At 33.5% G+C, this 24938-nt stretch overlaps 2 long non-coding RNA genes and 2 pseudogenes across 2 annotated transcripts; 3 read left to right on the forward strand and 1 right to left on the reverse strand.

Annotated features, from left to right (window-relative positions):
* The first annotated feature begins 2440 nt into the window (after positions 1-2440).
* Positions 2441-5752, forward strand: LOC107936066 (structure-specific endonuclease subunit SLX1-like; annotated as a pseudogene).
* Positions 5753-13504: 7752 nt separating this feature from the next.
* Positions 13505-24655, forward strand: LOC121225393 (peroxisome biogenesis protein 5-like; annotated as a pseudogene).
* LOC121225394 (uncharacterized) lies at positions 18806-19514 on the forward strand. Its single transcript, XR_005923251.1, has 2 exons — positions 18806-19016; positions 19155-19514. It is a non-coding gene; the product is annotated as an uncharacterized lncRNA (long non-coding RNA).
* LOC107930815 (uncharacterized) lies at positions 19346-20395 on the reverse strand. The gene is made up of 2 exons (XR_001693071.2): positions 19427-20395; positions 19346-19395 (listed from the first exon to the last, which is right to left on the reverse strand). It is a non-coding gene; the product is annotated as an uncharacterized lncRNA (long non-coding RNA).
* Positions 24656-24938: the final 283 nt, after the last annotated feature.

Consider the following 24938-nt stretch of genomic DNA (forward strand, 5'->3'; position numbering starts at 1 on the left):
TTCCTACACTAACACATTCATCACCAGTTTATTTTCCACAAGCACCACAACATGCACTATCATTCCTTGCATCGAAACCTTATCCAATGATATATTTTGCACAACTGTCACCCCATCATCGTATTAGATGCCCTATGTGCCATCACCCCATGTGACACCATATAATAGCCTGTCAATAGTGTCGTAAACACCTTTAGCACCGTTGTTCTTCCAAGTTGGATCATCCTCACAAACATCGGTCAAGGGCGATACACTATGGGTGGCTAGGACATAGTCGCAGTCATCTACGGAGGAAACAAATGAGGTCAGTAATCAACCCCGACGTGCACGTGAAGATGAGGCCAAAGTCCCAGTAGAGCCGTTAACCCAAACAGTGCGATGGAACCCTAGGTGTACCCGACGTGCACGTGTAACAATCTATACCGGTCCAGTCACCCGACTCGAGTTATAAGATGATACAATTATAAAAAGCTATCACAGTTCAACAATCAATCACATATAGACAAATTATATTATTTCATAATAAATCTTTCATTTCCATGATATTTGATCATGTCTAGACCTTAATCGAGCTTACAGAACATTTAAAACAAACCAGAATCAATTTTGAACTAAATTGAAACTTCTACAAAAAATTGGATAAAAAATGTAAACATAAGTCACATGGCCGTGTGACAAAGGCTAGCTCGTGTGGCCCCAAAATGTGGCCGTGCGGCCAACCCGTGTAATAGAATATGCCCATGTCACTCAGAATCACACGGCCGTGTAACTCATTATGCCCGTGTGAAAAATTCTGCACCTAAAATCATACAACCACACAGCCGTGTGAGTGACCGTATATAGCACACGATCATGTGACAGCCCGTATCCCAGACCGTGTGCACTTGAAATAGTCCCTAATCTAGGTAGATTACACTACACCAATCTCAAAAACATCAAAATTACTAAAAACGACAGTCAAAATTACTTACATGCAAGCAAGGACATGAACTAAACACTCCAAGTTTTATTTCAATGGTGTTTTCGGTGGTGGAAAAATACGGGGAAAATGACCATTTTTTTTCTTTTGTTAATTTCTAATCTATTATTAGTTACTAATTTATCCTTATAATATAACCTTCATAATTTACCAAGTAATGTACTTAACCATCCATTATAACTCCTAATGGCCTAATTACCTTTTAAGGCCTTCAATCTATTGATTCATAATCATATAGCAATATTAACTAATAACAATTAACTTTTGCAACTTTGACGATTCAGTTCTTTTTCTTAATTAACTATCTAAATGGAAAAAATTACCTAACCAAATTTTAATTCAACACAAGAATAACTCTGTGAATAACAAATAAATAATAAAATAGTAACTCATTGGTCGGAAACATGGTCTCGAAACTACTATTTTTGACACCACTAAAAAACAGGATATTACAACCCGATTGTAGCACACATTTAGGAGATCAATGATTATGTCTATTTATAATTTTTTGAAGTTGTTTGCTTTGTTTTACATTCACAATATATACTTATTTAAAATATAAATATCACATAAGTTTTTAAGTTAAGGATTTTGAATATGTTGGACCATACTACAAACGTTGTAATTCTTGAAGGATTGAAATGAAAATTTAGTAAATTAATTTTGTATAGGGTTTGTGTAAGTGTTTGTGTATCTTTTACAGTGAAATTGGAGTTTTTGATTGGAAAGAAATTGAGTTTTTACTGTATGAGTGTTTACACTTTAACGAAGAAATTAATGAATAAGCCAATAAGCTAGTGTTTTAGCTGTATGAATTAGTCTTTTAATTAGCTGTTCTCCTCGATGCTCTCGAGTTGTCTAGACATGTTAGCTTCGTATAACCTGAGACTTTGTGTTGCAACGCGATCCAGCTTCTCGGTTGATGGCTCTATGCTTAATGCTTACATGCTAGATGAAATTCATAGGTCATCTAGCTCCACTCCACGGCACTATTGTAAATTCAAATATACCTTAAAACTATTACAATATTTATCTCAAACTTGGGAAAAGATAAATTTACAAATTTCTAATTTCAAACCGAGAAAAAAAAGAAAAAATAATTTTTAGAAAAGAAAATACTCTGCCAACTCAGTAAAAACTTGTCTGATAAATTTCAATAAAAAAAAGCCAAAATTCTCAATTGATTTTTTTTCCAGCATATTTACATAATTTTGCTCATAATTAACGATAAAGACTTAAAAGAATATTTACAACAAAAAAAAATCTAAGATACCAAAGTAAGGGCGTTTATCCGGCCTTTATTCATATTTATTTTAGTTTAAATTTAATTATTTTTCAACTACTAATTTAATTCTATTTTATATTAATTTTTTTAATTTTAAATATATAAATATATAAGTTTTTTTATATAATATCTACGATTTATAACCTCTGTTTTGGTGTTCCCATCAGCTATCTCAAAGATTAATTAAAGGGGTTAAATGCAATGTCACCCTACTCTTGTTTAATCGGTTTCCTCAAATTAATTGTCTTAAATTTGACGAATTAACTTCCACTACATCCAAATTCAAGTCCATTTTCTGTGCTGTGAGTGAATTGGAGAGAGATGAGAAGGGGGAAAATTGCCCCAGATGGCAATGAAGCGAGAAAGAGGAGCGAGAAAGGAGACTCCAAATCCCTCAATGCCTATTTCAAGCAGAGGAAGTCACGAACAGAAGACTTCAAATGCCGGGATCCTGAAGGAGAAAATCAGAAACAAATAAGAGAATCGGGAAATGAAAATAAGGGCAAGCCGGGAAAAGGGTTCTTCGCTTGCTATCTGCTAACCTCTCTCAGCCCTCGTCATAAAGGCCACACCTATATCGGGTCTGATTCTACTGTTCTCTTCCTATATTAATATTTTGCCTCATCCTCACCGTGCTTCTTTCTTATCTCAACATTATGGATGCTAATGCTTCTTTTTTCTTGCTGTCAAAGATTGATCTTTTCTTTTTTGGCAAGATATCTTTTCCAATTTTACCTCTAAGGTTCAGCTTTATGATTCTGCACTTCTCACTCGAGTGTTTTGAATGGTACATGACATGTTCCAAGGCTTTTATTAGATTCGTATTTACACCCTTTGAGGTTTATCTGAGTAAATTCAATTTTAACTCGATGTTTACTTGGTTATGATCTTTAAATTCAAATTTCGCTTTTTTCCCTTCAAATTTTCCGTGTTGTTTCTTTTATGGTTCATGTTTGATTCGTTATCACTTACCATGAAGAAATTGATGCTACTATCTATGTGGCTTAATAAGTCATTTAAATAATATCAGCTTGCAGTTGTTTTCCTTTGATATGAGGTTCTCTAGTAAAAATTCAAGCTGACCAAACAGTTTGCAGTTTGAACTATTTATATAACGGCAGTGTTGCCTAATTGCAGATTTACTGTGAACCCACTGCGTCGAATAAGACAGCACAATGGGGAAATAGGGAGTGGTGCTTGGAGGACAAAGAGCCGACGCCCGTGGGAAATGGTTGTGTGCATATATGGTTTTCCAACCAATGTATCTGCTCTTCAGGTCGTATATATAATATATATTTTATATTTTATATATAGTCTATAACATGGTTGTATTCGAATCTGTTGCATCACCTTTTGGGCTTAGTAGAAAACTGGCAGGTTATGATTAAAATGCCATTTATATGACTATGAATTGGTCTATCTCAGTCTCATCATTTAGCGCTTGTTGATTTTCTTGTATACGTGCGCTCAGGATCCTAGCTTGCTTGTTGTAACAAGGAATTTGGTTGGGCTCAACAGCTATATTCTACCTTGAGTTTTCATGCATTTCTATCATCTTTTTTTATTGTTATGGTATTTGGTTAACTTATTCCAGCGACTGCAGCAGAATATCTTCTCACTCTAGATGAGATTTGGCTATGGCAGGAAACCTTTAGTTTAGGGGATTTTTTGGGTTCTTATCTACTTTATTGTGAAATTTAATTGTCTTATGTTGTCCTTGCTTAGTTGATGAAGTGCTATATATAAATGTGTATGTTAAATTGAGCCATAAGGCAACAAGAGATAGAGAATGCCGGATTTTTTTTTAAATGCAGAAAAGGCAGCGTTTTGACACCTGAAGAGACATTCTTGATTGGTGAACAATGCTTCCAAAATTTAAAATTTTCTGAGCTAATTGATTTTATTATATGTAATACTTCCAATAACTGTTCTGACTCATGTTTTGTTACTAATATATAAATGCTTTCTGATGGGTTGATGCCTGCAGTGTGAGTGGGCCTGGCAGCATCCTTGAGAATCAGAGGCCGTGAGGCAAGCAGCTGCAACTTTTAAATCCTTCTCTGGTGTCACCAATAAGATAAAACTTGCATATACAATGCTCACCCTCCCTGCCTGGCAGAGGTACATACTTGCCTTTTATCCCTGATAACTCCTGTTTTGTTTAGGTCAATAGTTGGTTAACCGGTGTGTTATATTGTTGTTTGATCAGCTTGAACATCACGGTAAACTACTTCTCAACCAAATACACAAATCATTCTGCTAGTTGCCCAAGCTTGCCGGAGCAGATGAAAGTTAAAGTTTCACCAATGGATGAGCTCCCCTGCTATACTGAACCAAATGAATTTGAATACAAAGATGATTGTGATAACTTGGATGAATATGACGAAGTCAGTGATACATGTGAAACTGTTCCAGAAACATATCCAAATGAAGTGGTTATTGTTTCAGCAGATAATTTGCATAGCATCATTCATGAGGCTTGTCATGAACAATCTGAACACATTGAAGAATATGGGACAAGAAAACCAGGGGAGTCATCCAATCTTGGAGTCGGTAATGTAGAGTCACTAGTTTTCATTGATCCCCTACTAGCAAGGCAACCTCAATTGCTACTGGCCTCACCGTGGTAAATGCTGCTGAATGTGCAGATATGAGCATTGCTGGGAAGGAGTCTTTGAGGGGCATGCGGTTTAAATATGCTGTGGAAGCTGATGAAGATCCACAACCATCGGTAAAAGAGGTAAAAGAGAAACCATCAACTACTGATGAGGAATATGAAAAGCTAGGGGACACTTGCACTTTTGGTGTATATCACAGGCAGCCATTTGATGTCATTTGTTCACCAGTACGAGCATCTTCCTCGGTTTTTACTAGCCTTTCTAATGAAGAGACAGCTGAAGGAACCAATGTAAGCATTATTGAGAAGGAATGTCGGATTCAGAAGCAATTTTCAGCTTTTGTAGCAGCCAGTGGAGATCAACAGTCATGGAGAAAAGAGAAACCATTGACCACTGAAGTTGCAGTTTTGAAGGATCATGTCCCTAGTTTCGATGTCACTCGTGAACCTGAGGTTATAGATTTGTTAACCCCATCTCCCAGCTATAGAGTCAGGCCATGCACCAAGAAAAGAAGAATTTCCAAGTTTTCTCCTGAGATCATAGATCTCACTTGAGCTTTGTCTGAGCATAGAATGTTGGGCATGAATTAACAGGAGGATTAAGCGGGCCACAAGAGTAATTGTTTTATCCCTTGAATCAACTGGAAGGTCTGGGTAGGGAATTTTATTCGTTTCTACTATGACAATAACCCATTCTGCTTTAATGCTAATTGATCAGATTAGAAGTAATTGTTTTTCATCAAATACTACAATCCTGCCTAGCTGATGATGAGGAAATTACTTCATTTTATATTAGCGCTTTACTTATATTGAAATTAAGAGAAATTAATTTGAGTTTTTAGTCTGAAATACAAGATGGTCACATCATAAATTGATTGCTCTTTTTCTTGCATATGTTCGTTTGGACCATCATAAATTGATGGTAACCTGGAGGTGGGTATGAGATGGCTATAATTTCTCAGTGGCATACTCCACTTAAAATTCAATTCATGCTTTTGCTATTAATTTTTGCATTTGCTAGTTATGAATTTAGTTTTTACCAGTTTCTGATATCACTGCGTTACACGTTAATATATGAGTTTATATTTTTATTATTTAAAATAATTTTTTACTTAAATTATTATCTGCACTTTTATTGTAATTTAAAATATTCATATTTATAGATAACCAACAATATTTTATTTTGAATTGCTTTTTTATTTTAAACATGAGAACATATTTTTATCATACCAATATTTTAAATACTGCATTAAAACTGTAATTTAAAATGTTAAAATTTATTAATAAACAATATCATGTTTTAATTTTATTATTATTTATATTTCATTTTCGAGTACTTAGAGCTAAGCTAAGTATGGTGCTCCACATTTTTTTTCTGGGTTAACTATCAAGATTATTATTTATTATATTTTATTTTCGGGTACCTAGGTTGCAACAAAAATATTTATTTTTTATTTTATTTTATTTTGAAGGCACTTGGAGTGTTGCAATTTTTTTTAAATTTCTGATATAACTATTGAAATTATTATTTATTATATTTTATTTTTGGAGCAGAGGATGGTATTACAATTTCCTTTTTACTTGTCAGGATTACTATAAAAATTATTATTTACTATAATTCCATTTCAGGGAATTTTGGCTTAAGCAGGAAAATTACAAAAATTATTATTTATTATATTGTATTTTTGGGCACTTAGTCTTGAGTATAGTGTTGCAAAAATATTTTTTTTATTTTCTGAAATAATTATAAAAATTATTATTTATTCTATTTTATTTTTGGAAATTTGAGTTTGAGTATAGTGCTGTAAATTTTTTTATTTTATTTTTAGGGATAACTATAAAAACATTATTTTTTATACTTCATTTTTGGGGCAATTTGGCTTTAGCATGATGCTACAATTTTTTTTCCCAAAAAAATTTTAAAAAAAATATTTGTTATATTTCATTTTCGGAGAACTTAAGCTTGAGTATGATGCTTGAAAATTATATTTTATTTTTGGGATAGCTATAAAATTATTAATTATTATATTTTATTTTTGGGCACTTGTTGCATGGTTTTGGGTGTTTTATATATTAAAAATATTGATAAAATATTAATGAAAAGAAACATAAATCATAAAAATTAAAAAGCCATCATCCATTCCTTCTTCTTCAACCGTACGAAACAAAAAGAGACGGGGGAAGCCATAGTTTTAAAGCTTCAAATTTGGTAGCTTTACATGATTGAGAATTGAACGGAACGAAGTTTAACTGAGGAAAGTTAATTTTTATGGACTAGTCCTCGAAGTTTTGTGTGTCGTTGGAAAGCTTTTAAGGTACTTTGTTTGTTGATTTTAAGCTTTTAAGGTATCGGTGTTGGTTATTTTGTCGATGGTTAAGAACTTGCATGTGTTGCGGATTCTCTTTAGCTCATACAAGCAATTTAAGTCTTGTGTATTTGAAATTACTTTATTATACTTCTCTGGGCAAAAAATTATTTAATGAAATAGAAAAGTAATGAATCGGAAAGATATTATTTATAAGGTTGTATGATGAGCTTGTATTAAATGATATGATTATTTGTGTATGAATGAAATCCTATGATATTTGATATGATGTATTTAAGTGATGTACTAACCACGGAATTTGTCGTTTAAATTGTATAAGGATGCCAAGGTTTATAACATGCTTTGTGCCATATGTTTCAATTATTTATATTGCTTAATATCAAGATAAGTCAAGTTATATTTTTGTATGAACTTTCTAAGCATTAGTATGCTTATGTTGTTTCTTGTTCATCCTTGTAGATCGATAGTTGGGGTCGAGTGGATCGAATCACATCAAAGCTCATACTATCCGTCTCAAGTTTCGGTAGACTTTTGTTCATTTTAGCTTGGTTATATGTGGCATGTACATAGGTGCCATTGTATATGTATGTTAATTTTGAGACATGTTACTTTAGTCTCTATATGATATTTTGGTGTTGGGATAAACATAAACTATATGCATGAATGTGTGTATTTCAATGCCTCAGAAGTGACCACTGGAAAAACTAATGATAACGGAAATGATGGCATAGTTGAGATTTCCGAGGATGAAAGGTTGGATAAGATGTTGGAATTTTCATCTAAGAACATCTGGGACCATGTTGAATCTGATGAATTTATGGAACGTGTGCGTCAAGGTTTGGATTCTCAGCCCTCTTCCCTTGGTGGAAATCAGGCCATGTTAATTCAGCTCCCATCTCATATTCTACCATTAAACCATGATCCCTTGATCTCACCGGCTGGGAGAGTCGGTGATCATGTTGATAACGATCACCACGGAGTTCGACCATTAAACCATGACCCCTTGATCTCATCAGCTAGGAGAGTTGGTGATCATGTTGATAGCGATCACCATGGACTTTGTGTACCAGAAAATATGGAGGATTATCAGAAATTGTAATGTTTTCACCAGCTCAGAATCTTTTATGAACAATTTGCTGACAGGGTTGACCAACTATTGAAATCCCAAGATAGCTCAAAAGGGGAGAGGCAAGTTGCACATTGCTTTTTTAGCTGTGGGATTTATTGAATTCAGGAATAGAGAAACATTCCCAGATGAGACTGAAGCCTGTAAACACTGCAACTGTAGAAGATCCAGATGTTTGAAACTGTAAGTTCACATGCGAGACAGAACATTTCACTTGAGTAATATGTTACTCGGACTTGGTTTAAGCATATACTCGAGATCGGTATGTTTCATTTTCTTTTAAGTTTTCTTCATGTATTTAGAAGATGCTTGGAACATCATACCCTGAATGTTCAGAGGGTGCTCAAAAAAAGTGAAGATGTTTGGAACATCTGTTGAGTTTTGTTGTTTGTTGTGATTGGCAGTTATTGTGAGTGCTTTGCAGCAGGGATTTACTGCAAGGATTGTTGTGCATGTGATGACTGTTTGAACAAGCCAGATTATGAAGATATTGTTCTTGATATTCGACATCAAATTGAATTGCATAACCCTCTCGCATTTGCTCCACCTATTGTTAACCCACCTAATGATTCCCCTAATGTTATTGTAATTATAACTTCTATAATCCTACACTTTTTCCCTTTAAATTTGTGTAATTTCATAAGTGTTTGACAAGATGAACACACCATCAGCCAAGCACAAAAGCGGATGCAAATGCAAGAGGTTAAAATTGCTAAAATAGTATTGCGAGTGCTATCGGGTATGTTTTAACTTTTTAGCTCATGTTATTTATGTTGCTCCCAATTTCCTTTTTTATTTTTAAGAGCTTGTATTCAAGATCCAAGCGTAATATACACCTGAACATAGATATGTTATATGACTCTCCAAGTATATAAAAAAAGAACTCTTTAAATTATTGAACAAATTAGTGTTAGACATAAACTGACAACACTCAAGTTTGTGTTTAATAGATGGTTGTCATCTTATTTTCTTTTCGGATGAAAAGTCAACTTGTTAAGATGATATAGTATATGAACTTAATTACCTCTAATCAATCCGACTGCACAAACATTCTTTTGGCCACAAATTTATAATTCTTTTCTCATTTGAGCTAAACTTTGTACATAAACCACATGTCATTTTGGAAGTGAAGTCAATAGTTAAACAATGAAGGTAATCAATTTAACAAAAATGTTGGTTCACCTCTCTGACTTGTGCAATCAATAAACATTTCTAATGAATTTGAAAATAATCAAAAAAGAACATATAAATCAAATGCTATTCAAACATTGAAATCTGAAGGATCTTGTTTTCTCCTTTCTGCAAAACATATTTCTCCCAGTAAAAACTGCTATAGGGAAGAAAAGAATTATTTAGCTAATGATGCCTTTATTCCATATGGTGATAGAAGTCACAAAGATCAACACCTCAAGCAAGCCTTGTGCAAAACGTAAATGCTCATACATCAAGGTTTCAACAACACCTTTTTCAACGGCCTTTTCTTGATGATGGAGAAAACACTTATATTAGTTAACTGTTGAAATCCCATATTCAGTTCCACTACTGGAAACTTACAACGAGCCTATTCAATCACCTCTAAAATGTCAAGCTAAATAAACATATCATCAGTTCCTACTGTTTGTGAAGGAAAAAAATTTCAAACCAAGTACTAATGAAAGCAGCTCGATATGAATAGTATGATGATTACTTTGTAGTTTAGTTTCAATTTATATTTACGGAAAATTTAGTTTTGATACTTCGTTTTTATAAATTGATGTCGTAAATATTATTATTAAATATTTATGGAGTTACATTGCAGGTGAATTGAATTTCGGTTAGATAATTTCGTTGATTTAGTGCACAATTTAAGTACAGGGACTAAATCGCCTAGGTAGTAAAAGTGTGATTGTTATTAAATTAAAAGCTAAAATATAATTAAGGGATTTATCTAAAAAATAAACCATTATATAAATAGTTACGTCTATGGTGGCCGGTTATGACTTAAATATGTCTTTAATATATTATAAAATTTTATGGTTAATATAATATATTAAATATGTCTTTAATATTTTTTTTTTCTTTTTTCTCTCCATCTTCTCCAAAAACGCCAAAACTCAAGGGAAGAAAAGGGAGAAGGAAATTTTTAAAATTTATTTTCCTTGACCGTGAGAAGGAAAATCGGTGGTGAAAGGAAGGGGAAAACTTCATGTTTTCTTCTATAATATATTTTTCTTTGTCTGTACTTTTCTTTTCTTTTGCTGGTCCGAATGGATGAAATAAAGAGGGAGGTCAGTTGCATGGAGGGAGGGGCCATGGATTTGGCATATTAAATAGTTGTTTCTTCATATTAAGAAGCTTGAGAGGTGGGATACGGTCAAATTGGTAAAGGCGAGGAGAAAGTTTGTGCTCTTAACATCAATTTGGGGAAGAATTCGGTAAGTTTCCCTTGAAATTTACACACACACTTACTCGTTTAGTTAATTGTCAAGTCGAATTAACTAGTTGGTGCCTTCAATTAAGTCAGTTTGAATTTTCTGATTAAACTGTCAATTAGCTGCTGTTGATTTTCGGTTAGGAGCAAATAAATCATGCTGGAAATTTGAAGAAATAGTTGTAAATAAGAAAAAATGTCTGCTGTTTGGTTATGGTGTGAGTTTAAGTTATTTCTTGAATCATTGGTTGTACTCTGATGCTGGTAAGTGTGATGAAAATTGAGGGAAAAGTCTTGATGATTGTTAGTTGTTGAGTGAACTATGTGGCATGCAAACTGCATGCATGCTGTCCGAATATGACCTTTTGTAATGAAATTAGGATAACTTGCTGCTGGAATTGATTAAATATTAAGGTCTTAAGCTGCAATTAGAAGATGTCATACTTATAATTAAGATGTCCTACTGCTATATCGTGATTAAAATGTAAGTATTCATGCTGTAAGTATTTATGTTGTCTTAAAAGATTATCTGAAGTGGATTAATCGTTGTAATTTAAATGGTCTTAATAATGAAATTGTGGTATCTTAAAACGATAAATTGAGAGGAGTTATAGCTGTAATTTACAGTGCTTGGGTGCCGTGGTTAAAATGTATAACTCTGGGATTGATATTGATGATGTGCTGTTAATGAATAAATCGAGTTTTATTTGCCGAATGACATGTTATTTTAGAAATACAAATTGAGTGTTGTCAATGGTGAGTTTTCTTTAAACTCCTTCATTATTTCGATGCTTTAAATTCTTATCAATTTTACATGGATGATTCGGTGATAGTTAAATAGGGAAAAAAATTGTTCTTTACAAATTTCATGGTTGCAATCAATTCGCAAGGAAGTGTTTCTTGAAAAAAAAATAACTCTTTAACAAGTTGCAATCAATTCAAACACTGAGTTTTCATCCTGCTATTATGATTGATTCTTTGCTCACTCAGTGACACATTCTTGAGTATTCACTTTACAAGTTTTCATCCTATTTTTGGCCTGGTTTTAAATCACTGTTGTGAGTTTAACATTGTCTAAGTTCAGGTCAGACTAGACCTACCGGTATCATAGTGTCTTTTGATGATTAAATGATACATTAAACAGCTTCCAACGTCTCTCTAAATTCTTGATGAGAGACCCTTCTTTCTCCTGTAAATTGTGTCTACTCTGTCTCCCTTTATTTTGATTTTTACCTTCTTTTTCTTTTGTTTTTATTTATTTTCTCTTCCTCCCTTCCTTTACTACAGCAGGACATTGAAATCCCCTTCTTCATCGGATTGCAATTTCAGGTATGATTTTCACTTCTACTAACTTTTTCTTTTCACGTCTTTTTTAGTTTCAGACCTATGCATATCTTCTTTTATATCTGTGGGTATTGTGGTTTTCATCTCTGTTTTAGTTTTCAGATTTATGCTTCTTTTTTTGATTTTTCAGTGTGTTTTTGTTACTCGTTTTGGTGTTCAGCCTTATGAAACACTGCTTATATTCGTCTTTTTAAATCTTGTGATGTCATTTTTTTGATAGTTTATCGCCTGTTATGTGTTTTATTTTTTTTCGATTGTTTGTTTTCTATATTTAAGGACATTTTCTTGCAAATCTTTGAGTCCTGTTTATGAGATTTTACAGTGAAGATATGTTTCTAACAACTATATAAGTATCTACCCTAAAACCCTAACTGATTAGCAGAAAATAAATGGAAATATTTTATTGTTTCTTTCCCTTTATCGTCTCCTCATTTTCCCTTTTTCAACAAGTAAAAACATTATATTTTTTGAAGGAATAAGAAGACACTAATTAAATCATACTGAGTTTTTAAATATTTTCGGAGAATTTGACATTAAATTCTGGGTTAATTTTCATTCTTATTCTACCTTGGGGATATCCCGTCATATCTTGATCCGGGATAGGCTATTCCAAGAATATTCCCATCATATCCCGTCCCAGTTCATTATTTTTAGTGCCCGGTTTAGCTGTTTTGGCATCCGGTTCAGATTTTTTTAGTGTTTGGACCGGGATACCTGTCGTACTTATTCCGGCAAGGGATATCCTATTCTAGGGATATCCCGGATGGGGGATATCCTTTTGAAGGATACCCCGGCTTAGGTATATCCCATTCCCCGGATATCCCCTTGTTTTTAAGTTTGCCTTTATGTTATGGACAGCTGTATAAGCGGTGCTGATACCCAATTTCTATGAAACCCAACGGTAACTTTAAAATAGCCCCAAATACCAATAAACAATAAATGCAAACACCAATATTACTGGTATTTAAAAAACAGGAACAATTTCAAAAATTTATTCTTTTGAAAATAAATAATAATAAAAAAGTCTAGTCCAGAATGTAATTTTTGAAAATAAACAATGCCCCTTTATTTTTTATGCGTCTCTATCTATAGTTTCAGATATATGCTTCCTTTTACTAATATTTTAAGTTAGCTTTTGTCATGGTTTTCGGTTTTCAGATTAAAAGAATCAGGCCACGTTTGGTTGGTTCCCTCTTTATTCTTGGAAGAATATCAATGCTTTTGTTTGGTTGGTTCCCTCAAATGCGTAATAGGGATTCAATGCTGAATGCTTTGAATGGCCATTCCGATCATGGCCGAATAGAAATAAAGAAAATTCTTCCCAAAATCTCCTTCACACTTTCTCTGCAAATGCATTCAAAGTTGCTTCTTTTATCACAGTGTTACACTTTCAGGTTAGCAGATTTTTCTTTTCAAGTTTAATTTCGTTTGGTTTCTGTTCTTGCAATAATCAAATTTTGTTTTAGAAGAGTTTTTGGTGATGGGTTTTCTTTAAATTTTTCTAAAAATATAAGCTACAACTCAACTCCCAAATAGGCCATAAATCCATGAGATAAATTGAGCTTCTAAATATATCCATACAATGAAAAACCCTAATAAAAGCTTAAAGCAATATCCATTATTCATCCTTGTTGGAAGAAATTGTCTTTAGAGTTAAATTGCATATACCCCTCCTTCGTGGTGTCAAAATAGATTACCTTCCCAATGAACAGAAAGTATGTCACCGAGTCTAGAATTAAAAAGCTCATCACCAAGTTATTTCAATCCATCAACTTATTGCAATCACTAAAAAACTTGTAAGGTGTGTAATGAAACAAACATAAGGCTCAAAGATGTCCGATGAAATAATTTAGTGTTAGAATTTGCAATTTGTGTATCCAAGGCTTGTTCATTTGTTTTCTATGTCATAATCACCTGCATCTATGACCTCCATGCTCTGCACGTTTGCAACAGGAATTTAGCAATATTTTTATGTCTCTTGAAATTATCTTCAATCTTATTTTCACGTTTGAGTCACCCGTTCATTTCTTTCAGTGGTATGTTTTCAGTGCTTTATTCGATATGTAGGTTTCTCTACCAATGCATCATGTGCAAATTTGAAAGGACATGCTAATGTGTTTTTACCAGGGAACTATATCTAACTCCTTGTGCTATTGCAGATGGATATACCTTCCAAATTGGCTTTATCTTTCCTTTTCTTTCTGCTACTATCTCGTGCTTTGAGTAGTCTTTACATGCATGTCACCTTTTAGCCTGCTTTTCTTGCATAACACAATTAATGAGCTAAACATACAGGAACAAGCTCAGTTAACAGCTGTAGATCAAATGAGAGGGGGAAATATAGAAAGTTTGGCTGCAATTCAGCAGATTAGGATGCTTGCACATACACTCTCTCAAAACAGTGATCCTAAGTTTTGGGTTATTTAAAACTGGTTGGCTAAATACTTGCAATGTGTCAAGATAGCTCTTAATGATATCATCGTTACTATGCATGAGTTAATATATGCACTTATGTGCTGTATGTTTTGGGGCATGCAGAATTCAAAATTTCTTCAATTTGTATCCAAGATGAGTCGTGGTGAACTTGTCATTGATTATAATCAGGTCAAACCAGCATCAGAGAACTGGGCAACAGAATATCAGCAACAGTACAATGGAGGTGCTTCGGGCTGATGAATTTGCTCATGATGAGGCAAGTAGAGATCTTGTGGAAGGTAAAGAAGCTTATAGATTAATATGTCCTGATAATCAGTCATAAATTCCTTTTAGCAGTTTCCTCCTCCTTTTCTTCTGCCTTGCCTACATAGACTAAAATGGAACTAACATCACTGACCTTAGGTAGTAATCTCATTCACCAACCCTAGGTGGTTGAAACTAGTTTTGATGATTTGAGAATGTCCCAAATGATAATGATGGTTTTGTTAGTGCTATTTTCTATATATATCTACTATAATTTAGCAAATAAAGTGTGAATGACTAATGATTCTGTATTATTACATCTTCAGTTGAACTTTTAAATCAACTAAACCTGTAAATCTTATATGAGATTATCTATATTTGTTATTTATAAAATATGCTACTCACTGTTTTGGTGGTTCTTAGTATTTCTATGGGCCAAACCAATTGGTCATGGAGTTTGCTGCTAAATTGAGCAGTGAGAGCTTATTGATTATAATAAGTTAGAAGATAAACTGTCACTGATGATTCTTGTAATTGTATATCTCTGTTTGGTATTAAACCAGCTAAAAACATTGTAATTTGTATAAAAGTTCTTATTATACAGAATCTGCTACTCTGGTTGGTGGTTCTTTGATTTTCTTCAACCTGATCAATGGGCTGAGGAGTTTGCTACTGTATGAGAACAACTAGGGTGTTTTGATTTGTTTATTTAGGATACAAAGTGCAACTAATGATTCTGCGTGTTATGTATTTTTCTGAGACTCTTAAACCGTGCGAAGCTCTTATTCTTATTTGAAATATTCTAATTTTCTTCGTTTCATTAAATGTTCTTGACTTGATGGTTAATAGGTTTTCCGTGGACCTGACCATTGGGCCAATGAATTTGGTGCTGAAAGATTGCAACAAGAGTCTGTCGATGATCAATGGGTCAATGAATTCTCAAAGTTGCATGTTGATGACTGGGCAGAAGAATTTGATAGTCAAGTTGGTGAGGGGGCTTTGGGAGATAGTTCATCTGATAACTGGGAAAATTCATACGATGAGTAAGTGTGGTAGCCTTGAAGAAGTTCACTTTGTAACCTCTCTTAATTCTACATGATTGTTTTGGTTGTGAGAACTTGTAGGTTCCTCAGCGATTGGACGCTTCAAGGGTTTTCTATGTATTTTCTGATATGAATCCATATGTTGGTCATCAAAATCCTTTAAAAGAAGGTCAAGAGCTATTGAGCAAAGGACTTTTGAGTGAAGCAGTGCTTGCCCTAGAGGCTGAAATTATGAAAAATCCTGAGAATGCTGAAGGTTGGAGATTGCTAGGAATAACCCATGCTGAAAATGATGATGACCAGCAGGTAATCCACTTTGCTCTAGTTTGTCAGAGTTGGATTTAGTTCGTGTGTATTCTTACACCAAAAGACATTGTTTTTGTGTTCTTTAATACTACAAGAATTTCTATTAAGAGATGTGACTGCTTGTCTAGTTCAGCCATCTGTTCAGCATCTTTGGTTACGTTTCTTTGCCTGGCAAGGTTGACCATTTACCTTTCTATTCAACCTAAATCTAAATCATTTTTAATATTGTCTAATGCCCTGTGAATACCATCATATTTTAGATAACAGAACAACCTATTGATTAAGCAAGCAAGAAAACCTTTTGAACACAAAGGATCTATTTTCTTGTACGGCTACATTTTGTGTTTTATTTGCTGGCTTGATATAGCCATGTTGGTGTACCATGCAATGTTCATTTCTTGTATATGAAAACTTCTACTGGAAAGGGATAGAAGGAGCTATTTTTCGTTTAAACATTGAAGTTTGTAATATGATTGGTATTACGTTTGTCTTAGTGGCTTGAGGCTTCAGTCAGAGTTCCAGGTCTAAGGCCGCAGTCTTTGCCTGGCTGCTAATGTTCTGGATCTAACCTATTATCATTTGTTGTCTCATGAACTAGTAGTGCATTACATTTCACTTATCATCCGCTTCTATTTATTCTTGAACCATGTCAAAACCTTTTTGGCTTAATTAAAATTAATTTGAATGGATAAGGTTCCATCTTAAACTATGTCTATATCAAGCCTATGAAGTGTAATGTTTCACATTTATTGCAAATTGTTTTGGATGATTAATGTGTCTGCTTGTCATTATCTTGTGACTTACATGGATTATGCTGGACCTTTTTATACTTATGTTATTCTTGATTAATGCATCTGCAGTTTTATGTGGTTTTTACTGGGGTCCATATATTTGACTTTGTAGAAAAAATGTAATTCACTGATTAGATATCTCTGTACTGGCTATTGCAGCAATGATGCATGCTCAGGAGGCCGATCCTGCCAATCTGGAAGTACTTCTTGCTCTTGGTGTGAATCATACAAATGGTTAGTGAATGCTTATCCCTTTAATCAAGATGAGATTAAAATTTTGGAGTGTCAAACATATAATACTGTTTGAAAAGTTCAGAATTGGAACAGACTGCTGCTTTAAAGTATCTGTATGGATGGTTACGTCATCACCCAAAGTGTTACATGCTCCATCTTTGTAACCTTAGGCTGCTAAAAAGATTCTCCAAATAACATGTTGCACCTAGTTGGACCTTAGAAGACAAACTAGCTCTTCTATTAAGCTCCATGTAATTAGTTATTTGATTTGTTGAAGCTATTTGTTAATTTACATATACCCTTGATCATCTCTTTCAAAATGCCTTTTTTAATGCATTCAGATCTTGCATATGCAGTTTGATTTGTTTAGCCTCTGTTACTGAGATTGTCCATTTAAAATTATTTGCTGATAAACTTCCCTTTGCCTGTGGTGGCCATATTTTCAGCACTATTGAATTTAGTCATTTGGTCTATGTCTGGATCTTTAGGCACTAGCTTTGCCTGTGGTGGCCATATTTTCAGCACTATTGAATTTAGTCATTTGGTCTATGTCTGGATCTTTAGGCACTAGCTTTGAAGCCAAACTATGTGCGTGCTTGGGCAAACATGGGTATCAGTTACGCCAACCAGGTTTGTTATATCCTTCATTGTCTTGACATTCATGAAAAGGGAACTGCATTTCTTTCTTTATGTCTTCATTTCCTTTTGCATATTTCTGAGATGGTCAATCCTTCTAAATCAAAATTTATGGGTATGTGATCAGAAATTAAATCACCTTGTTTTCAATATATAGGTCTCAACATATTTTGGAAAAATAATTCGTTCGAAATAACACTAATCTCGATGGAAAGATGAAAGCTTATTTGATTGGTCAGTAATAGATTTTTATGGTCTAAAATGAAACCCATACCGGCCTGGGTATATCCCATTCTCGGAATATCCCGATTCCCCACTTTTTTCCTAAGTCTCTTTACCTTCTTTGTCTTTAATTCCTCAAAAAAAAAAAAGTAATTTAAAGAAGGTATTAATTACCATAAATGTTACCGTTCTCACTTAAGATAATGCTTTAAACTTTTTCACCTTTCTTTCTTTCTAATGTGACAGTCCAGAACAAAGCTCGACATGCAAGATTGTCGTCAATGGGTTAAGAGCAGGATGGAAGACAGGAGCCAAACCTTGTGAATTTTCTCAAACAGCTCCACCTCACAAACCCTTTGATTCTTACTTTTTCTGGTAAATAATAGGTGATATTTTGATGCTTTTCCTTCTTTGAGGTGCTAATAGTATCTCCATAAATGGTTCTATCTTTTGGATTTAAGAAACTTACCATATATGTTTGCATATTTATACCATAGGCATCTCAATATTACTGTCACAGTGGTTATGAAACACTATCCTTCATTTTTTATCTTCTTTTAGCTCAATTAATTGTTGTTAGTGAATGCGTTCTTTTTTATTTAGATTTGCAACTAGAATACTCATGACTTTTGCAATTTGTTTTTGCTCGATTTCTTTTTTAATTACTAAAATTTTCTCACCTTTTGTAGGTTCTCCCCGTAACCCTCAGATTGTATCTTTTTTGGAATTACTAGATCTTCCTTATGTTCTTGATAATGCATCGGACTCCAGGGATACTCCTTCGTCATTGCCTCAAAAGGGTAAAGAGTTTTTTATTTACCTTGTCCCACTTAGTTTTGATGCCTTGTCCCTTTATACGGTACGTAGCAGCTTTTTGTTGATCTTCATTGTGATGCAGTCAAACCTAGAGTATACATGAATCTAGGAATACCTTTTGCTTCTCGTGTTTAATATGGTGCTGGTGCTCTCCAATATAGTTTAATGGGATAGATAATTGATCATTTGCTTTCAACCAAGGTAGAACATTGAATGCGCCTAATGTTTTGAGCTTTGTGCATATCATACATAATGCTATAACTTTGCCTCGTCCACGTTGATTGAACTAAATCCATTAAAGTTCTTAAGGTGACATCGTTTTTCCTGTTGGTTCATTAGATGATTACAGCGAAGACATTCCCAATGAAGATGAGGATGATCTAGAAGATGATGCAGAACGGAATAATGAAAATCGGTCCTCATGAATGTGAATAATATTTTCTATCAACCAAAAGGTTTATTAGTGCAAAAAGATTGATGGCAATATCTTGCTATACTATGAGGCTTTACTTGTTTGTGAAGTTGGCAACTTGGTTTAATGGCCCACACTTTTCCAACTTTCATCAGTAGAGGAGAGCACCTATACAAGTTTCATTAGTAGTGGAGAGCACCTATACAAGTTTCTTTCTTTCTTTCTATCTAAAATAATGTATAAACATCAAATATTATATCAATAGCTATTACCACAGTCATTCATTATATGAGCTTGAATTTGGAATCTAAAATTTTTTGGGGCTTTTCTAATTGAATTGATGTTATTAATATGGATAAATGACAATAGCATGGAGTCTGTATCTTGCTTCTTGCAAATTTAGTAATTTGTTGTATTCCGACATCCAGGAACATCCAAGGCATGGCACCCTTTATCAGGCATGAACTTTGTTCTTTTTCAATAAGCAATTTTCAGACATGGCCATTGGTTACAATCCATTAGCACATTTATAAGATTATTAAATTGTTTAAAGGGATACTAGAAGGGTGAACTAGAAAAAGTGTAAAGGAAATTTTCGCATTTTATTCTTAGTTTTATAGAACTTAAAAGAACCCTTATTTTAAGAAATTGTGATTTATAAATTGGAATGTAAATTTTGATATCGAAGAAACTAAGACTAAGATCAATGGTGTAGTTATGGTGGAGGAAAGAGATGTTAAAGCCTCTTAGAAGGCTGTGGACTAAGATGATGAATTCAAAAGGCTGTTATATTGTTTTTGGGGTCCAATCAATTGGCTTAGGATGCTTGCAATGGAAATATATTTGAGTTTTGTATTTGAGGTGGTATCAATTTATGGAATAAGCCAGGGATTAGGTGGGGCTCTTGCTAGAGTTGGCACTGAAGTATTACATGAACGATGTTCAGAAGGTACAACCTTTTGAGTCACATGTTTACTCTGTGATTATTTATATTCCTTAGATTGTGAATTTTATTTGGGGGCTTTTCATTGATATTGTGTTCATTAGAGGTTATAGAAGACACGTTACTATTTCATTCTATCTAAATTTTTTTACGTTTTTTGCCTCTTCCTGTACTTATATTTTATAGTTTCCCTAAATCCATAAATGCAATCTCATTGATATGCTCGTTTCGTCTATGGTAGTGTAAGTTGCCATACTTCCATTATTTTTTTGAGTAAATCAGGTTGGTATATTAAATAAAATAAAATTAATAGAACTGAAATACCCAGAATTTCAGACCTAATATAGATTTACAGAGCTTAATTATGCCTGAATATATGGGCTATTTATGAAGTTTGATCTAATTTAATATGTAGATAACTCTAATCATCAATCAAATAATATATTTCAATTTAAATTTTATAAATAGTAAATTTATATTCTCCTTTATATTTTTAGGTATATATTTTATTAAATTTTCTAACAATAAAATTATTTATGAATTGCTAAAAATATATGGGTAATAAAAAAATTAACATTTCTTAGTTTGAAATGTCCAAGAACCATCTCAAATTTCTCTTTATTAGTCACCACATTTAACATCATTAAACTACCATATTTTAATTATATTTTTTTAATTCTTTATATATTTGATATAATAAATAGTATTATTTTAAAAATAAATATATTTAGACATTAAGAATATAAAAGTATATTAAATAAAATTTTGAAAAGTAAATAACTCAATTATCACTTTATTAAATGAGTGTATTAAATAGCAATAGTTACCGTTGGCAGGAGAAGATTCCTTCTGCCCGTTTTCATCAGTCTTTTCAAATCCCCTTCCTTCCCATTTCTTCACCATCTCTTTCTCTTCAAAATTTTCCTCTCTAATCCTTTTTTATCTCTTCCTTCTCAATCGTTTCTGCTTTTTATTTTTAATTTTTTTATTGTGGTATTGGAATCACTTGCTTCATCCATAGATTTTGGGTTTTCAGCCCTAGGAAATATTGTTTCGGTTCGTCTTTTCAAATCTATGGATGTCGGTGTGGTTGTTCTTGTTGGATGCTTTGGGAAAGAAAGAAATTCTGGTTCTACAAGATTTCACCAGCCATGGCGTCTCTTTTACAGTCAACTACTTTATTATTCATATTCTCTATTACAGTGGTTCTTATCCCAAATAGACACGCTATTCCCTTCATCGTATTGCACGGTAATGTTCTTATCCCACTATCTTTTCTTTTCAATTTTAGTGTTCTTATGCACTCTCCCATGGCTTAAATTCATTCTTTAATGCCCTAAAACTTGAGATGAATGGGGATTAGTTGCCAGTTTAACCTGATACCCATATTTCTTTTATGGATATAATACTTAAAGTTCAACTAAGACCACATAACTTCATTTCTAGTGAAATTGTTTAAGCAATTGTGCCTTTGTATAAATTGTTAAAATTCTGTTAAATGTACGGGTTAAACAGGATTATATGCCAGTTTAACCTGAAACCCATATTTCATTTATTTGATATCGTATATTATTGACTGTCAAAGCAGTAGTAATTGTATTTTGGTTTTCTAATAATCTGGTTTGTTCGCAAGGTCGATTATTGTACAATGCTTCACGGATTCCCCAAGCTTAAACATACCGATTCCTTTTCATCCATGATTGTCGAAATTATCCAACTTTATGCTAGCTTAAACATACCGATTCCTTTTCATCCATTCAGCAAATCAACACATTCACACTCATACACATATTAACCATTTTCATCTCAATATAATACTCAAAGTTAGCTACATATAACTATCTCAAAATACTCAACCATAACAAACAAATACTCAACATGATTCTTTGCCTGGCAAGGTTTACCATTTTACCTTTCTATTCCACCTGAATCTAAATAATTTTGAATCATGTCTAATGCCCTGTGAATACTATCATATTTTAGGAAAGAGAACAACCTATTGATTTAGCAAGCAAGAAAACCTTTGAACACAAAGGATCTGTTTTCTTGTACCGCTGCATTTTGTGCTTGTATTTGCTGGCTTGATATAGCCACTTTGGTGTACCATGCAATGTTCATTTCTTATATATGAAAACTTTTACTGAAAAGGGATAGAAGGAGCTATTTTTGGTTTAAACATTGAAGTTTGCAATATGATTGATATCATGTTTATCTTAGTGGCCTGAGGCTTCAGTCAGAGTACCAGATCTAAGGCCGCAGTCTTTGCCTGGCTGCTAATGTTCTGGATCTAACCTATTATCATTTGTTGTCACATGAACTAGTAGTGCATTACATTTCACTTATCATCTGCTTCAATTTATTCTTGAACCATGTCAAAACATTTTTTGGCTTAATTAAAATTAATTTGAATGGATAAGGTTCCATCTTAAACTATATCTATATCAAGCCTATGAAGTGTAATGTTTCACATTTATTGCAAATTGTTTTGGATGATTAATGTGTCTGCTTGTCGTAATCTTGAGACTTACATGGATTATGCAAGACCTTTTTATACTTCTGTTATTCTTGATTAATGCATCTGCAGTTTTATGTGGTCTTTACTGGGGTCCATATATTTGACTTTGTAGACAAAATGTAATTCACTGATTAGATATCTCTGTACAGGCTATTGCAGCAATGGTGCTTGCTCAGGAGGCCGATCCTACCAATCTGGAAGTACTTCTTGCTCTTGGTGTGAGTCATACAAATGGTTTGTGAAAGCTTATCGCTTTAATCAAGATGAGATTAAAATTTTGGAGTGTCAAACAAATAATACTGTTTGAAAGTTCAGAATTGGAGCAGACTGTTTCGTTAAAGTATCTCACCCAAAGTATGGTACTCTTGCGCCACCGGAGCTTGCTGATTCTGTGTATTATGCTGATGTAAGTACACTAGGGTATAATTCTTTGTTTTTTTGGTTGGTTTTGTCTTTTGGAACAATGCCTTGATATTGCAATCTTGGTTTGAGTGTAAGCCGCTTCCTCTAATGTTACTGTGGGATAGTTTGCTTATGTTGTGAATGCTGTGATTACAAGAGTGTCTTTTTTGCATATGGTTTCCGTCACTGCAGTGATTATATTTTGGACTTAGAGTTTTACATACGGTGACAGGATATAATTTTCCTTAAGATTACTAGAAGCTTATCCCTAACATTACATTTTGGAAATGTTATTGTTATATTCTGGTGTTAATCGAAGTGTTTTCTGCCATACAGGTTGCTAGATTATTCAATGAAGTTGGTCAGATGTCTCCTGAGGATGCTGATGTACACATTGTCCTTGGTGTTCAATATAATTTGTCGGGAGAATATGATAAGGCCATTGCATCTTTCAAAACTGCTTTGAAACTTAAACCTAATGATTATTCTCTTTGGAACAAGCCTGGTGCAACATGCCTTATCAACAGGTAGCTTCTTCATTATTCCCCCTTGAATAGTGGTGTCCTATCTGTATACCTTCTGATATGTTAATTTCATAGTTACTTTTTTTATAATTAAAAATTTATTTTTCCTATCCTAAAATTTTGGGGTTCTCTTTACTAAGTTGGAGCACCTGTAATGTGTGAAATTCAAAATATGAGTACTAGGATTTTACTAAGAATCAATTTGTATGGTGTGTTGGTCACTATTTTGCATGTTAGGCCAGAAAAAAAAATGAATTATGAAGGTGTTGACAATGTCGGCAAGGGTGCTGTAACTACCTGAACCATTTGAGGTGCAAGATGTAAAAAAAGCACTTTTTTGAGTAAGTTAAGGAGAATATGTAAATTTGTGCTTCTTGAATCAAGGGGGCTTTTTCGATTCTATACAAAAAAGTGTGCCTAGGTCTTGGCTTGTGCTTAATCAATTGAAAGGATGGCATAAAGAAATGCAAAACATGTGATAACCCAACATGTCAATCTTCTGTGTGCCAAACTCTTATGGGTTGCATCATCTTTTCCTCTATTTCTCTTCTTTCTTATCTTTCGATTGTAAAGTGATGCATTGGTGTGTTATACAGCTCTCTTATAGGGTTGAATTATTTACTTACTTAGGCTGCTAAAAAGATTCTCCGAATAACATGTTGCACCTAGTTGGACCTTAGAAAACAGACTAGCTCTTCTATTAAGCTCCATGTAATTAGTTATTTGATTTTTGAAGCTATTTGTTAATTTAGATGATTTGATTATGCACTTCCTCAATTTACATATACCCTTGATCATCTCTTTCAAAATGCCTTTTTTTATGCATTCAGATCTTGCATATGTAGTTTTGTTTGTTTAGCCTCTGTTACTGAGATTGTCCATTTAAAATTATTTGATGATAAACTTCCCTTTACCTGTGGTGGCCATATTTTCAGCACTATTGAATTTAGTCTTTTGTTCTATGTCTGGATCTTTAGGTACTAGATTTGAAGCCAAACTATGTGCGTGCTTGGGCAAACATGGGTATTAGTTACGCCAACCAGGTTTGTTATATCTTGCACTGTTCTCTCATTGTCTTGACATTCATGAAAAGGGAACTACATTTCTCTACCACTCTAAATATTTTATTTTACAATCAAGATCCATTGTCATTAGCTTCTTTCTCTCTCTCGAAAAAGGAAAAGAAAAGGTTTGAATTCATGAATCAGCGGTAGCTTCTTCCGAATGAGTGAGTCAAGGTAGCGCTAGTGTTTCTTTCAAGGTATAAATTTTGATTCTTTAAAAAAAATCTTGTTTTTATTCATCTCTTTTTATTCTGTTTGGTTTC

This window comes from Gossypium hirsutum, chromosome D13 (assembly GCF_007990345.1).
Source record: "Gossypium hirsutum isolate 1008001.06 chromosome D13, Gossypium_hirsutum_v2.1, whole genome shotgun sequence".
Lineage (NCBI taxonomy): Eukaryota > Viridiplantae > Streptophyta > Magnoliopsida > Malvales > Malvaceae > Gossypium > Gossypium hirsutum.